Raw genomic sequence first — 12,004 nt, 5'->3', positions numbered from 1 at the left:
GCGCCACGCCACACAGAGCAGCTGCGCGAGCGCAGTACATCTGCAGCAAATTGCATTTCCGAAGAGTGAAGCTTCCGGTGCCCTGCGTACGCCTCTTGAACGTCGCTATTTAAAACCACAAAAGCAGCTTCAGCGTACTCGAACTTAAAGCCTGAGTAATATTGTGAACGAACATGAGGTAGAACTCGGAAGCAATATTTTTTTTCTAACTTGTTTGGGAGTAACTAGCGTATGCAATGCGGTCATGTACAAAGGGTGGGGAATCTCGTTTTGCTCTCGCAACTTCCCGCGATGTTCTCGTTCGCGTACATGTATAACGGCTTTGGCTTATGGCTCAAGGTCCCTTGAAGGTCACCGCCAACAGCAGCGCAAAGCATTTTCTTGTTTAATAAGAACTCAATCACATAGAAAATGTGTATCTTTCTCTATAAACGAGATGAGTTATGTAATAAGACAATAAAAGAAGGATAATTAACCTTCACTCGGAACAAGGGGCACTCTCCATCTTATGATACGCCAGAAAAGTCCAGCAAGAATCTGTTTATTTGATCTTCACGAAGGCAAAGCACACAACATGACTGTAGTGGAAAAAATTGACAATCATTGCTGGAGACTACCAGTCACGGAGAACGTTTCTTCATCCATTAACAAATTCTAAGTGTGCTATCACTTTATGCCTGCATTCAGTATGAAATATTGTATGTTATTCTGCGTCAAATAAATGTTTGGCGCAGCGTGCTTATCTGTAAGCAACACTTATATCCTTCCCCATTACCTGCCTCAGTCACATGTCACATCAACTGAACCGGAAGAGTGCCCAAAAAATAAAAGCATAATTACCGATAAAATGTTAATTTTGCTACCTGAAAGCCAACTGTACAACTCGGAACACCGTAAAATGAAATGCATATGCGTTTACTTTTAGGGTGTTCCGAGATGTAAAATACGTTCGAGGAGCTGCATCATCTTTGCTTCCATAAAGGCCCAGCGTACCTTGTACATGACACCATGATAGTTTTTCAAGGAATAAAGCGAAATTCCTGAAGCTTTCCGATGCAATAACAGCATAAGATGCCGTTGGGTACCAACCATAAGTCAAATGTGACTTAGCAGTACATCTTCCAGCGATTGATGATAGATATTCAGTAAATACCGGGTGTTTCAGCAAATACTTTCAAAATATTTAAACGTTTTCTGTGACAGATTACGCTACTATAGTTCATAAGCTGGTCTACTCGAAGAGGCGGACATGTACAAAGAATTGAAATTCATCATCGGCTAATTAAAAAAGATCACCAGTTAAGTTTTTACCTGAATACCTTATGGCCCATACTGCAATTCACAAATTCTAGCCGTCGAGTTCGCAAGGCGGGTCCATCTCGAACGAATTCTCAGGATGACAGCAGTTTCGGGATATTAATTCCCGAACTTTGCGCAGAAATGCATTGGCGTGCAAGTTATATTTGTGCTTCAATAGATAAAACGACGTTTTGTTATGAACGTAAATGGAACCAATGCGTTTAGCAGCGTGAAGGAACGACTAGTCGTGCCTCGCCTTCCATTTATGTGCATACGGTATTTGGTGCACGCCAATGAACAGATCGCCATTAAGGGGCCTAGAGACAAAGCTTCGCTGGCCACCCATCTTCACACATTGGAATGGTATTGTTTTTTTTTTGTTGTAAAAGAAGCTTTGGATACACATAGACACGCCCCAAAGCAGTCTGCTTTGGTATCTGTCCTTGTATCCATATATGAGTCTGCTACCCTTACAACGATCATGGACAACTTACTTGGCCCCCAAACTGTCTCCTCGCCTATCATTTTTATTTCTTCTGTCGTCCGCTATGCTGGCGCATACGTCCCTTATCATGGACTAATTTTTAACACAAAAGCGCTAAGGGCCCCCTGTCGCCGAAAATCCAGCGCCGGCGTCCCGCGTCCCGCGTCGGCCATCACTGAGTGAAGAAATCATTCCCAACTACCCATACCCAACCGCGCAGGCCGTCCATGTAGCGCAAGGACGTTGCTGAACTAACTGCATTTCCGAAAGTAAAATGCGTCATAAAACTGGTAGAGCACGACTTACATACGGCCGACACACACGATAAGGTTGGATTATAATTTGAATGTGGGAGAAAACCTATTGTTACGCGGAAACTAAAACATAAACCCATTTTCTAGCGTTTCTACCATTCATAGGCCGGCGCACAGAGCTCGGTTCCTTGCAACAAGACTGTACAGATGGCGCTCGCCACCGTGCATTCACGGCCCACGCAAGAGGCCGCGTTTCAACCAGAGAGCGCACCTTCGTGCATAGCATTCACCTCCGGTGTTTCCCGGTAAACATTACGGTTACTTAAGCTGCAGTTGCCGCGAAGCGTCAGAAGCAGCCAGGGAACTTTGAACGCTATTGCGTTCAACTCTTAAAGGCGAGGCTTGAGCGTTCTCGTAATTTAGCATGCATTCTGCTTTTTTGTGTCTGCCTGATTAAAATGAATAAAAGTTCTCTGGGAACCAGAAAATAAGGGATTATTCACGAATTAAATGGCAGAGAACCTGGAGACAACGGCCCTCAGTGGCTAAGTTTTCTCTGTAGCTCTAGTGCCAGCGTATGTTACAGCCATTAGATTCAGGTCATAGGCGATCATGCTTCACTTTTTAAACGTAACTGTAACTAATATTGCTCAGTATCGACACCTACTATTCTCTTGGCACATACATTTCTTTCAAACTCGTAGACCTGTAGTTTCATTCGAGTGCGGTGTAGAAGTAAATTTTTTATTACCACACGACTGGCCCTCCAAGCTGTGCTGTTCTGTGGTGAAGCTGAGATAATTTGCTGTCACTTCTTTTGTAGATATTTTACACGTACAAGCAAAACTACCTTAGAAAGAACGTGTAGGAAAAGTTCTAGCAAAATCTAGAAATTTATGAAGTTCTTTCTCTCGGAGCCTCCATTCTTGGGCTAAGTCACCAGAATGCTTGCTCGGCCGCTGGAGTTTAAATTCTTTCAAAAAAACTTTTTTTATTGATAAATATGTGTTACTTTCTATTCTCTTCATTCTCTTCCAATTACCTCAGTTGTTTCTGCTCAAATTGCAAACCAGCTTCTAATTCCATCCGCATCGTGGCCAGTACCCCAAAGCGAGTATGAACCTATGACAGAGGGCAAACACACACACAAACAATGGTCGATTCTTGGCCCTTCCCCCATTGTGGGTACGTGCCATGTTTTGAAGGCACGACAACAATAAGATGGCGTCTGCAGTGAAAAGCTCACAGGAGGAGTCGACAACAACGAGTTCGTCAACTACGACGCCGGAAGGCAGTGTCGAACATAGGAGTGTCAGCGGTGCTGCCGCTGTCACCAGCGACCGGCAGCAGTGGACAGGAGACGAGGCTGAACGCGAGGTAGTCATACCGAGTGGGGCTGGTACCGGTGCCGCCATTACGCCTGACCAAACGAGGCCTGCCCTTGCAGCTGTACAACCCCTTCAAGAGCTGCAGCCCGTTCCTGCATCGGTGAAAAGTAAGCTCTGGGTCGTGAAATACAAATTTTGAGGACGCTTAAGCTTCGCCTCGAAGAGTGGAGTGCCATAGCACTAAAAAAAATCCCTGACTGCTTCTCACGCTTCCCGGCAGCTGCAACTTGTATAACCGTAATGTTTATCGGCAAACGTCATACACGAAGGCGAGCTTTCTGGCAGAAACGCGGCCTCTTGCCTGGGCCGTGAATGCGCGGAGGCTAGCGCCGTCTGTACAGTGTTGTAGCAAGGAACCGAGCTTGGTGCGCCGCCCTACGAATGGTAGAAACGCTGGAGTACGGGTTCATGTTTGAATTTCCACGTAGCAATATGTTTTCTCGCATATTGAAATTACAATCCGACCCTATCGTGTGTGTAGGTCGTGTGTTCGTCATACTTTACGATTTTTATGGCGCATTTTACTTTCAGAAATGCACTTAGTTCAGCAACGTCATTGCGCTACGCGGAGGGCGTGCGCTGTTGTGTATGCGTGGTACGGAATGATTTGTTCACTCAATCACGGTCGACGCGGGACGCGGGACGCCGACGGCGGATTTTTCGCTACATGGGGCCCTTAACGCTACAGCGTTAAAAATGAGTTCATGACAAGGGATGTATGCTCCACCCTAGCGGATGCCAGAACAAATAAAAATGATTGCTGAGGAGATAGTTCGCGGGCCTAGTAGGTTGTCCATCATCGTTATAAAGGTAGCATACTCATGTATGGATACAAGGACAAATACCAAAACAGACTGCTTTGGTGCTTGTCCATGTGTATCTGAAAATACGCTTCTTTTACAGCAAAAAAATCAGTGCCATTCCAATCTGTGAGGGTGGGTGAACAGCGAAGCTGTGTCTATGGGCCCCTTGATGGCGAACTGTCCATTGTTGCGCGTCAGACGCCGTGTGCACATAAATGGAAGGCGAGGCCCGACTAGTCGCTCCTCCACGATGCTGAGCCTCGAAAGGTGATGAGGTACCAGGGGGTATACATACCCATGTGTTGCTGCAAAACGCGGCAGGACACCTTTTACTAACGAATCCCGACACGTAGAGCAGACACACACCTCACCGCACTCCGAGGGCACACACTGCTTCACCGTATCCAAGGCGGTCGTGCGTTGGTTGACGTCACGCAGTGTAATAAAGGTTGTGAGGTCACTCTGAAAGCACAAGCGCTCACACACAACGCAGGTGACACAAAATTGGTTCCCCTCAAGCTCCCTCTGAAACCTGACCGTTGCTTCGGTGAAACGTCCCAAGTACTCGAAAATTGGGGCCGCATGCGCGGTTCGCATTTCTTTCCGCCCTGTGGTCCTCGTGGGCAGCACGCTTACGGGATCGCCACCAGCTGAGAGCGGAAGGAAAGAAAAGGAGATATGCAAGCGCTTGAAACGCCGAGAAAGAGAGGGCGGTGCGAATGTAGACATGGCTAACGTGGGTGAATGTTTATCTTTTCTTATCAGGTTAATATCTGGTACGGGTTGTATTTGGACTTAAGATATTGTTACGTAGGAAGACACCGACGAAAAGCTATTTACAAGTATATTTACAAGGCAATACGCCGCAGTTGACCAAGAGGCAACAGCCCGCGCTAGCTTCCAATCGTCGTCTTCGTCTTCTTCCTGCTCGGCTCTTCGTCAGTGGGAATATACCCCGTAGCACTACCCCCGGCGGCAAAAGCGCCGTCCCGGAGCGACTAAAGGCTGGACTCTGAAGCAGTGTAGTAGCTCTTGAGCCTACTGACGTGCACGACATCACTAGATGCCAGAGTAGATGACGAGGTTGAGCTCACAGGGGCAATTTCATAAGTCACAGGCGTCACCTGGCGCAGCACGCGGTAGGGTCCTGTGTATCGCGAAAGGAGCTTTTCGGAAAGTCCAACGTGACGACAGGGCGACCACAGGAGCACGAGTGCACCAGGCGAAAACTGTACGTCACGGTGGCGGGCGTTGTACTGACGCTGCTGCGTGGTTTGCGAGTCCGTCAGTCGAGCACGGGCAAGCTGGCGTGCATGATCGGCGAGGGCGATGGCGTCGCGGGCATACTCGGTTGTTGAGGTCGCAGCAGGAGGAAGTACCGTGTCAAGGGGCAAGGTCGGTTCGCGACCGTAGAGTAGATAAAATGGAGAAAATCCGGCGGTGTCGTGCCGGGAAGAATTGTAAGCAAAGGTGACGTAAGGAAGGGCAACATCCCAGTCGTGGTGGTCCTTCGAAACGTACTTGGACAGCATGTCGGTAAGAGTACGGTTTAAGCGCTCGGTCAGGCCATTGGTTTGAGGATGGTATGAGGTAGTCAGCTTGTGTTGAATAAAGCAGGAACGCACAATGTCGGCGATAACTTTCGAGAGGAAGTTACGACCACGGTCAGTAAGCAGCTGTCGCGGGGCGCCATGCACTAAGATAATGTCACGCAAGAGAAAGTCCGCGACGTCAGTGGCGCAACTGGCAGGTAGAGCCCATGTGATAGCGTATCGGGTGGCGTAATCAGTTGCGACGGCTACCCATTTGTTCTCAGAGGATGACGTGGGAAAGGGACCGAGGAGGTCTAATCCAACACGAAAAACGGGTCTTTCAATGAGCATAACCAACAAAGCGCGTGATGGTCTGTGATAACGGAAAAGGGTCGGCCATATAAGTATGGGCGGAACTTCGCAACCGCCCAAACTAGGGCCAGACACTCACGCTCAGTGATGGAATAGTTGCGCTCCGCGGGCGAGAGGAGCCTGCTAGCGTAAGCGATAACACGGTCGTGGCCACGCTGGCGTTGTGCCAGTACTGCGCCGATTCTGTGACCGCTGGCATCAGTACGGACTTCGGTAGGCGCAGAAGGATCGAAATGGGCCAGAACGGGAGGCGTTGTGAGAAGATCGATGAGAAGCGAGAATGCCGAGGCCTCGTTATCGCCCCACTGGAAAGGGGCGTCTTTTTTCAAAAGCTCGGTTAGTGGTCGTGCTATGGCCGCAAAATTTTTGACGAAACGGCGGAAGTACGAGCAAAGGCCGATGAAGCTGCGCACATCCTTGACACACTTCGGAACAGGGAAGTGCGTAACAGCATGGATCTTGCCTGGGTCCGGTTGCACTCCGTTCGCGTCAACGAGATGTCCAAGGACGGTAATCTGGCGACGGCCGAATTGGCACTTCGATGCATTGAGTTGCAGACCGGCTCGCCGAAAAACGTCCAGGACTGCTGAGAGGCGCTCGAGGTGCGTAGCGAATGTTGGGGAGAAAACTATAACGTCGTCCAAGTAGCACAGGCACGTGGACCATTTGAAACCGTGAAGAAGGGAGTCCATCATGCGTTCAAAAGTGGCAGGAACGTTACATAGGCCGAACGGCATCACCTTGAATTGATAAAGACCGTCGGGTGTTACAAAGGCAGTCTTCTCGCGGTCGAGATTGCCACGGCAATCTGCCAATAGCCGGAGCGAAGGTCAATAGAGGAGAAATAGCGAGCACCGTGGAGGCAGTCAAGGGCGTCATCAATCCGAGGTAGGGGATACACGTCCTTTTTGGTAACCATGTTAAGGTGCCGATAGTCCACGCAAAAGCGCCATGAGCCATCCTTCTTTTTTACCAGCACAACCGGTGACGCCCATGGACTACATGACGGTTCAATAATGTTCTTGGCAAGCATTTTGCGAACTTCGGTGTGAATAACTTGACGCTCAGCCGGTGATACTCGATACGGGCGGTGATGAATAGGAGGGGCATCTCCGGTATTAATGCGATGTTTAACAGCTGTTGTTTGGGCCAAAGGACGATCGTTAAAGTCAAAAATATCTTGGTAGGAAGTCAGAACGCGGTAGAGCGCACGAGCGTGCTCGGAGGGCATGTCGGGTGCAATCATTTTCTGTAAGTTGGCGATGGTACAAGTTGCCGACTGCGATGATAGAGGGGGATCGGTTGAATTGTCGTCTACTGAAATCGATGCTACAGAGTGATCCTCGAATGAGCAAAGTTAGGCCAGAGACATCCCGCGTGGCAGCACTTGTGTCGTCAAGGCAAAATTGACCACTGGCAGGCAGACGCAATTCGCCGTAATAGATAAAATAGTATGAGGTAGTGTGATCCCGTGTGTAAGGAGGACGTCTTGCATAGGAGCCGCGATGTAGTGACCGTCGGGCACTGGTGGGGATGACACGAAGTCAACGTAAGTCAGTGCCGAAGGTGGCAAGCGAACGAAGTCGACGGAACTGAAGCGAGGAAGGTGTTGTTCAGCGGGATCCAGAACAGGGAGGTCGAGGCGGAAAGTACTGGCGGAGCAATCGATGAGAGCAGAATGTGCGGAGAGGAAGTCGAGGCCGAGGATGATGTCGTGGGGACAGTGAGCGATGACTGTGAATAGCACAGTAGTGAAGCGATCGGCGAAGGAGACGCGGGCGGCACACATACCAATTACGGGGGCTGTTCCGCCATCGGCGACACGGACAACAGGCGTCGTGGCGGGCGTGATTATTTTCCTCACCCGGTTACGAAGATCCGCGCTCATTACCGACAAATGCGCCCCAGTGTCTATGAGAGCTGATACAGGAACACCGTCGACTTGCACGTCAAGAAGGTTCAGATGAGTGGGCAACGTCAGGAGAGGATTTGGCGGCGTAGGGAGCAATGCAGCGTCACCTCGAGGCGCTGCATCGTCTAGTTTTCCGGCTGGGAGCGGCGTCCAAAGGGAGTCGGCGAATAGGAACGACGGGGCTGGGGAGAGCGAGATTGTCGTCGTTGGGGCGAAGGCGAACGAGAATAGGGGCGGTTCGGCGCAGGAGAATCGGTGGCGGCATTATCTGAGCGGGCAGCATAAGGACGAGAAAGGCCACCTGGGGGGCGAGAGTAGGCAGTATATGTAGACTGGTTCAGGGAACTCCAGCGACTGCGGCAGTGCCGAGAAATGTGCCCAATTCGATGGCAGTGAAAACAAATTGGCTTGTCGTCTGCAGTGCGCCATTCAGAGGGGTTGCGGAAACGTGGTGGGTAAGAAGGTGCGGGACGGGGTGGAATCGAAGATGCCGGGTGGGGATCAGGGCGATGGGCCGAGCAGATGGTGTGAATACCCATGTTGGCGAACTCCTGGCGGACAACAGCCTGGATCAGGGAAACAGTGACTGCAGGTGCATTGGAGGGGCTGGAGTCGAACGCAGCCGGATAGGCGGCCTCGATCTCACGCCGGACAATCCTGGTAACATCGCCAGTGTTGTTGGGACGAGGAGTGTCGGCACAGGAAGATGTCGCTGGGGTGTTGGGCAGACGGGCAAACTGTTGGTCGATACGTCGGCTTTTAGCGAATTCCAGGCGGCGGCACTCTTTTATAACTGCATCCACCGTCGCGACGTTGTTAAATACGAGCAAGTTGAAGGCGTCATCGGCAATGCCTTTGAGGATGTGGGAGACCTTGTCGGACTCAGTCATGTGTGCGTCAACTTTGCGGCATAGAGCCAAGACGTCCTGAATGTACGTGACGTAGGGCTCCGTTGACGTCTGCACACGACCGGAAAGCGCCTTCTGCGCGGCAAGTTGGTGACCGTAGGGGTTGCCGAACAAGTCTCGAAGCTTTTGCTTAAGCGAATCCCAACTGGTCAGCTCATCTTCGTGCGTCCGATACCAAACTCGAGGTGTGCCACCGAGGTAAAACACGACGTTGGCGAGCATGATAGTTGGGTCCCACCGGTTATTGCGGCTGACGTGTTCGTAAAGGCTGATCCAGTCCTCGACGTCTTCCCCATCTTGTGCCGAGAATACGCCAGGATCACGGGGGGGCGGAGAGGGTGATGTAGGTCGTCGAAGTGGCAGCAGGTGTCGGAGCCGATGGAGTCGGGTTGGCGTCGCCGGGAGCCATGAAGGTGGGCTCGACGTACCGTCCACTGCGAAGCTCCGTGACGAGGTACAGGGAACGTCCACCTCCACCAAATATGTTACGTAGGAAGACACCGACGAAAAGCTATTTACAAGTATATTTACAAGGCCTGCTCTTCCTGCTCGGCTCTTCGTCAGTGGGAATATACCCCGTAGCAATATTAAATTCATTTTGCAAGTTGGCGAAGTGCTTAAAGCCTCCTTCACCTCCGCCGCGGGTCGTCCCGGTATTGCACTATGTTCGGCATAGGCCCACGTATGGAGAGGCATTTTCCATCTACACGGCTCGATGGCCGCATGCAATTTTTTTCAGAATCTAGCCACATAAAGCTTCAGTGTAAAGTATGAAAATGAGTGCATGACTATCAGCAGCCGGAAATTATAGCGAACAGTTGTTGTGCGGCCGCAGCCATCAATGAAACGAACGTTTACTCTACTGCCGCGTATGTTTGGTGGTTTGTTCGTGACCCTGTGTCGACGCCGCCTTCCACGAAACCACAAGAAAAGTTGCGCATTTGTTGCGGCGTTATTTTAATGGCGTCTTCAACCTGGCAAAACGGGAAACTTTCGAGAATGGCACGAACAATCATTTCCGGACATAATATTATTGGTAGCTATGTACGTCACCACTTGACAACGTACGTTATATGCTATTAGGATTGAAATGTTCTCATATCCGATCATTGATTGTCATTGCATCTGCTAAATGAAAGCTACTCGCTGTCAGCGATATCTAGGTGATTTATATCACACGCATCTCCCCCGACGCATTGCTGTCCGTTTTCTGACTCTATCATCCACTAGAGGCCGTCAAAGGCGGCCTTGGCATCCTGAGGATGACAGTGCTGCCTCTGACGAAGATAGACTCACCTATCCAAACGTAGGCCAGCCTTTCCGAAGCACCTTATCCCTGTTTTGTAACTTTAACACCAAAATGTGTTTCTCCATCTGTCGCCTCGCTTCTTGATTGCCGAACCACCACCACTTTTCCGCATCGGGAACGTTGGTTTCCAGGCTCTTTCGTAGGCCACTCCCAAGGATAGTGTTACCTAAATATGTGAGCAATCTTATGACGGTGATGACAATTATTACCTTTGTGTTACTGTGATCGTGACGATGGTTATGATGATGATGGTAACTCGTAAGAAAAAGTTGGAAGGCGATTCAGCGTTTTTTGACGCGGATAAAACGTCGACGTTCAACCACGGCTCTCAAAACAAATTTTGCGGATCATGCACCCCATTCTGACCCTCAACTCGCCCAGAAAGACGATGTCCTCCCTCGACTTAAACTAGACGTCGAATCGCCTTTCAACATTTTTAACGAGATATGTCGAAACTGACACTGGTGGACGTAAATGGATCAGGCTTCTTTGATCAAAGTTGAAAATGAATCCGTATAATTTCGTTCTACAGGGACTATGCTTAGTGAAACAATTCTGCAATTTTGTTCCACTTTACTATACAAAACTTATGCTGAACAAGATCATTTGAACAGACAAAGCTCTTCCTTCGGCTGCGCTGCCATATCACTTTCAATTTATGGGACGCTTACTGCCGCTCCACATAAGTTTCACTTACGAACGAAACAATCTTAACCTCAGACCATGTAGGTTCTAAAACCTAAGTGGAACGCATGTGCAGAAATGTTTCACTTACTAAACGGTACTACTGCGCCACGAGATTAGGAGTTTAAGTCTGTCGGGGGGAACTTACACGCAATTGAAGGTCTAGAGCAACGCTTAGGGTTCTTTATCTTGAGGCTTGTGCAGTGGCCCACTTCCTCACTCTAACATTGCAGGAATGGGAACATTGCAGGAAGGTCGCTTTATTCGTACTTGCTTTCCGATTCACATGCGAAGCTACTGCACGGCTACGCAGGCACCAATGCGAGCGGTCGCGACGTCGGCGCCGAGGAAGTGGAGCTCGAGGAACGCAGAATCTTCGGCGTGTCGCCGGCCACGTACGCGCTGATCTCGGCGATCCTCGTAATTGTGGCGGCGGTCCTCACGTACGCCATTGCCGTGTCCAGCTTGCGACGGCGTCCCACGGAGGCCGGGGCCGCCGCCGCTCGATCGGCGAATGACTCGGCTCCCGTGTTCGCGTTTATTTAACGTCCACCGAACACGGCGGGACGTTATTCTCAAGATTCAGCCTAGGAAATGTGGTGCAGTAAAACTAGATGGAAACCCTACCATGTTATTTGACACTCTTCGATCATTTTTCTGATGCCACTTGAAGACGAACTAACGGCGAAATTAACCTGAGCTGTACTAGTAATATGCCCATCGGGAATATTTAAAAGGAGAAACTACCCTTACCTTGAAGAGCAGCCGTAGCATTCCAGGAAAGAAGAACGAAGACGGTTGACTTTCAGGTTCCCGCACCAACGTGACGTGACGTCATAATTTTTTTACTTTATAAACGACGCCTGCTCGGGCCTCAAAGATATTGTAATAATAATGAACTACATTGTCCCACAGACAACAAACATGAGATGTTTCAAGAACTTTTACTGAGCTAGAACAATTGAAATACGAAATTATGCATTGAAATGTATTATGTCACACTAAGTTATCAGAGCTGTTGGAAGTTTAGGCACGAAATACGAAAAAAATCACACCTTA

The 12,004-nt window shown here is 49.6% G+C and overlaps 1 long non-coding RNA gene across 1 annotated transcript; it reads left to right on the top strand.

Moving 5' to 3' along the window:
- Positions 1–3,185: 3,185 nt before the first annotated feature.
- LOC135904216 (uncharacterized) lies at positions 3,186–12,004 on the top strand. The gene is made up of 2 exons (XR_010565041.1): positions 3,186–3,532; positions 11,259–12,004. It is a non-coding gene; the product is annotated as an uncharacterized lncRNA (long non-coding RNA).

This window comes from Dermacentor albipictus, chromosome 10 (genome assembly GCF_038994185.2).
Source record: "Dermacentor albipictus isolate Rhodes 1998 colony chromosome 10, USDA_Dalb.pri_finalv2, whole genome shotgun sequence".
NCBI lineage: Eukaryota > Metazoa > Arthropoda > Arachnida > Ixodida > Ixodidae > Dermacentor > Dermacentor albipictus.
The sequence above is the reverse complement of the archived record's forward strand: the minus strand, read 5'-3'. Positions and strand labels throughout refer to the sequence as shown.